Source organism: Melitaea cinxia, chromosome 10 (assembly GCF_905220565.1).
Source record: "Melitaea cinxia chromosome 10, ilMelCinx1.1, whole genome shotgun sequence".
Classification (NCBI taxonomy): Eukaryota; Metazoa; Arthropoda; class Insecta; order Lepidoptera; family Nymphalidae; genus Melitaea; species Melitaea cinxia.
Window position 1 is genome coordinate 8,577,512 of NC_059403.1, and position 5,664 is coordinate 8,583,175.

Sequence of the window (5,664 nt, forward strand, 5' to 3'; positions counted from 1 at the left end):
GTATGCTCTATAGATGGTGAGAAGATGTCCAAATAATGTATCTTTAGAAACCAACTCCCTTTTGGGGTTAAAACGGGGGATGGTAGGTTACGTAGGTACGAAACTATAACACCTACATACTTGAAATTTGGCAAGTAGATTTTGTATAGGACGTAAACATCCGCTAAGAACGAATTTTACGAAACTCGACACCTAAGAGGATAAAACGGGGGTCAGAAGTTTGTATGAAAGGCCTATGTTTTTAAAGTAAGAGACGAAATTTAAAATGTATAGATGGTGAAAAGTAGTCCAAATAATGCATCGTAATCTATATATATAAAAGAGAAAGGTCACTGACTCAGTCATCACGAGAACTCAAAAACCGCTGGATGGTCCATCCATCCAGGATGGACAAAGATGAAATTTAGCAGGGAGGTAGATTATAGTTAGTAAACGTCCGCTAAGAATGGATTTTTGCTGTCCGTCTTCAGCCTGTGTATTTCAAATCCAGCAGTTGGATGGTTATCCCACCACCGGTTGGCTTTTTAAGTTCCAAGGTGGTAGTGGAACTATGTTATCTCTTAGTCGCCTCTTACGACACCCACGGGAAGAAAGGGGGCCTATATATTTTATTGCCGTAACAACACAGATATTTTGTCCAAATGAAAGTCCAGTAATAAAATAAAAAATAAATAAAACAACTACCGCAGGTTAGCTGGAAGAGACTTCTTCTAGAGTTATCTCTACCGGCTTTCTACATATAAATTATATAATGTGTATAACGCCTGACTGAGCGCAGTAGTCAGTGGTCGTCGTTCGGGCTACATCTGACGCCCGTTAGCAATAGTTTTCATTCATTAGTTTTGTTTCATTTCATATTGGAAAATTACTAAAATCGGAAACATCGACATTTTTTTTATTGTCCGCTTAACTTAAACACGCCAATACGCCAACACGCCAACATGCCAAAACTCCAACACGCCAACACGCCAACATTCCAAGATGCCAACACGTCAACACGCCAATACGTCAATGCGTCAACACGCCAATGTGCCAATACGCCAACACGCCAACAGTCCAACACGCCAACATGCCAACATGCCAACACACCAATACGCCAACACGCCAACACGCCAATACGCCAACACGCCAACACGCCAATACGCCAATACGTCAACACTCCAACACGCCAACACTCCAACACGCCAATACGCCAACACGCCAACACTCCAACACGCCAATGCGCCAACACGCGAACACGCCAATATGCCAATACGCCAACACGCCAACACACCAACACGCTAACAAGCCAATACGCCAACACCCCAACATGCCAAAACCCCAACACACCAACACGTCAACACGCCAACACGCCAATACGCCAATGTGCCAACACGTCAACACGCCAATGTGCCAATACGCCAACACGCCAACAGTCCAACACGCTAACATTCCTACACGCCAATACGCCAATGCGCCAACACGCCAACACACCAATGTGCCAATACGCCAAGACGCCAACACGCCAACAGTCCAACACGCCAACATGCCAACACGCCAACACGCCAACACGCCAATACGCCAACACGCCAATGTGCCAATACGCCAACACGCCAACACGCCAATACGCCAACACGCCAATGTGCCAATATGCCAACACGCCAATGCGCCAACATGCCAATATGCCAATACACCAACACGCCAACAGGTCAACACGCCAACACGCCAATGTGCCAATGTGCCAATACGCCAACACGCAAATACGCCAACACGCCAATACGCCAACACGCCAATACGCCAACACGCCAACACGCCAACACGCCAACACGCCAACACGCCAATGCGCCAACACGCCAACACGCCAATGCTCCAACATGTCAACGCGCCAATGCGCCAACACGACAGGACGCCAACAAAAATAACAAACCTGTTTAATAACGAACCGTTATTTATGATATTATATCTGTCCAGATCCGGAAGAAGCCATTTCGCCATCTAAGGACATCGTGGCAGGATAGGAAATTGACTTACCCTTTTTGCGCTTGATAAAGATCCAAAAAAGTTTAGGGTTTGAAGACTAGTGAAAAAGAAAGTTGAAAGAAGAAGAAGTTGTTTCCAGTATATTGTAGCCATTTTTTCATTGCCTGAAAACAGGTAAAAAACGACATTTTCTATGAATGAATGAATCCTAGTTATATCGATTTATCGCCCCCGAAATCGCCTGCATACTAAATTTCATGAAAATCGTTGGAACCGTTTCCGAGATTAAAAATATAAATGTATACAAGAATTGCTCGTTTAATAGTATCAGATATTAAAACGTATCTTTGTCTTTGTAACATTTTTGTCAAATTATTGTTAATTATGTAATAAGGATTTAATAGTTATCTTGCAACAGCTTATATACTATACATTGCTTGATAAAAGTATTTACTCTTGTCAACGAGAAGGCAACATAATATGTACATTACGCTCGTTTGCATATTATTGGAATAAAATACGTTACGTTCACAATGCCGAAGTTTCACATGTTTTCTTAAAACGTTTCTAGTCAAGTTTTTTCCACTAGGTTGTCCCAATAGGCCCAAAATACGACTATTTCAAAATCAAATACAAATATAATTTAGTTTCGTCTCCGTCACAAAGTAAACAACTAAAGAAGGAAATATAAAGTTAAATGTATTCTCCAACTAATTTGCTATGAATTAATATTCTTGACAAAGGAAAGAATATAAATAACCAAAAATATTTTCTAAATATATACTGATAACAAACGTCAGAAAGTTTAGTTATGGAAAGTGTGCGATGGGTGTGTGAAGGGAGGTATCTAATATATTTAGTAAATATAGGAGAGGGAAAAATGTTCCTCAAAATCAATAACCATTCTATAAAAAATGAATTTACTTCTTGTTTATTTTACGAAATTAATATTAATTAAAAGGAATGTTAAATAAACAAATTTTATTATTAGCTATTAAATTCATAACATTTAACGTTTACGCAATTTTTCGTTTCTGCCACGTGAAGACTGGGTTGTTCCAACATTTTTCAACTCTTGTACAACTACTCTTCGATACTCATCTTCAGCAGTTTTCGTTAAAGTTTCCTCATTACCTGCGTCTATTCGAAGATCGTCTGTCATTTGAGTATCTGGTTTCAGTTTTAACCGTATTTCTTTAATTCGAGTTTCAAGAATATGCTCTCTTCGTGCTTCGCGATCAAAATTTTGTATCATTAGATGTTTATCTCGGTCAGCAGAAAAGACCATGCTATCAGATAAATAAATTAAATTCAAAGAACCACATGTATCTCCAATAGCGACAAATCTTCCGTCTTCATTGACCTTCATATTCAACAATGGGTGCGTAGATATAGGCAAAGTAACTACAGGTTCATAATATTTACGTAGTAAATCCCAACATCGAAACTTACCATCCAAGCAAATAGTCATGTAACTTGAAACTCTTTGCGGACTCCATGCTGCATCCGAAATTTGCTTTGGGTGCGCTTTACCAACAATAATTGGTGATGAGAGTATATCATCACTCCAAATATGAGATGTCCAATCACCGCATGTTAAGAAAATTTTTGTAATAGAAGGATTACGTTGTACTGACTTAACATACCCTTTATGGGCTGGGAAAATAGAACTCATTATTTCTTGATGGCTCTTACCTTTGCGATTAACGTTTATGACGAAACCGGTATCAGTACCGCAAAGAAATCTTGTAGGAAAAGATCTATCAAACTGTAATGCACTTATGCCTTCTGTATTCATAAGACCAAGATATGGACCTGATGAAGCTCTAAAACGTATTAAAAGTGAATCAATTGGAGCGGACAAATCTCTAATATCCCACCATATACAGCGTCCATCACTGGAACCACTAAAAAATTCATTATTAAGGCGAGAAGTTACGAAAAAAAGTGCATTTACAGGATCTCGATGAGCTAAATAAGTTGGACTTATGGCAGAAGGTTCTTTTTGCGCACGAATGTCAAATATTGAAACTCTCCCATCTTCCAGTCCTCCAATAATTAAATTCGCGTTTGTGGGAGAGCAAGCAATTTTCCAACAACATGATGGTGGAGTGAAATCAGCAAATACTTCATTTGCGTTATCAATATCCCAAATAAAACAAGTAGTATTCTTATTTACCTGTCCTGCAACTGGATATTTTTTATTACAATATGAAACTACAATTTTGGAATTATCTTCATATGTCCAAGCAATCGATGATATTGGTCGCTTCTCAGGATCAACAAACGTATTAATTTTTCGAATAAAATGTTTTTAACAGGTTTTTCAGAATCAATTTCTTTAAAGTACATGTTATACATTTCTATAGCATTATTTTGTTTAATGCGGTGCTCTAAATTTTGGTATGAATTTAAAATTGCACTAACATACGAGTCGTCTCGTTCAAAACGCCTACGATATCTAGTTGTAGCTTCTTCGTCATTAAAATTAACATCTTTTGGCCATCCACCCTCAGCATGGTTAATACCTTGATTACGGAGTTCAATTCTTTTCGTATTAACGCAGTGTTCAGAAAATGTTTTAGTCGTCTGGGTTTCACAGTTTACTGGATTACGTAAACAATATAATCTTTGTTCATTTTTGTCAGGGCTAATGGTATCTAGCATTGTAGTTGGAACTTCACAAAATCTCATTTGCTTTCCAAAGTCTTTTCTTATTTTAATATACGAGTAATTTAAGCCCGATTCCATTTTGTTATGTATGTATACAGATACAACTGCTTTTCTATGTACTTATAAGATATATTTTTTAAAATTACTTCACGAGAAACACCATTATGTTATAAATAATATTACAACAAAATTATGTATGTCGTATTAACGCTTTATGATAATGACGTGACGTATAAATGACAACTAATTTTTATTTTTAAAATGCATCGTAAATAAGCCATTCAAACTTAAATACTATTTTATTTTAAAATTAATAGTATAAGAGATTTTTTTATCATATGTATATGCTTTTACTGAAATTATTAACAAAAATAATGTATCAGTTGTTGTATCTAATTTGCAGAAGCAATTGAAATCCTACGATTGCTACGAAAGCAGAAAAATATCGAGTCCATTCGTAAAAACAAAATGGTCGTAAAAAAATCATAAACATCGTATTTTGTGTTACACCATTCGAGGCACGTTCGAGTTCGAGATCACGTTTGTTGTTTTTTTTATAAGTACCTAATCCGTGATTTTCGTTGTGCGCATACACGCACAAAGAACATGGCGGCTAAATAAATTGCTGGATCTTGGGTAAAATATGTTGTTTGATGGAAATGGTGGAAATGATACAAAGCGATCTGAAAATAATCACTTAATATCACTTTTTATTTCGCAATAATAATAAAAACAGGAACAAAGATCAAATCAATATTAAATGTATAAATTTTAATATATAAAAGTAGCAATGGAACATAAATAAATTACAAAGTTACTTTTAACAACTACATAAGCTACTGACAAAAAAAGGAAATTTAAAAATCCGTGTACATGAGACTTAAAATTTAATTTAGTAAAAAATTATAAATTACTCCGGTTGGTAGAAATCCGTTGTTTTCATTCCTTTTCTTGCAATAATGAAAACACTATATAGTAATAGTTTCGTAATACTTTTAACTATATTGACATTCTGATTCATTTAAACGACAT

At 36.5% G+C, this 5,664-nt stretch overlaps 1 pseudogene; it reads right to left on the reverse strand.

Annotated features, from left to right (window-relative positions):
• Positions 1–2,968: 2,968 nt before the first annotated feature.
• On the reverse strand, positions 2,969–4,710 carry LOC123657240 (annotated as a pseudogene).
• Between the last annotated feature and the right edge of the window lie 954 nt (positions 4,711–5,664).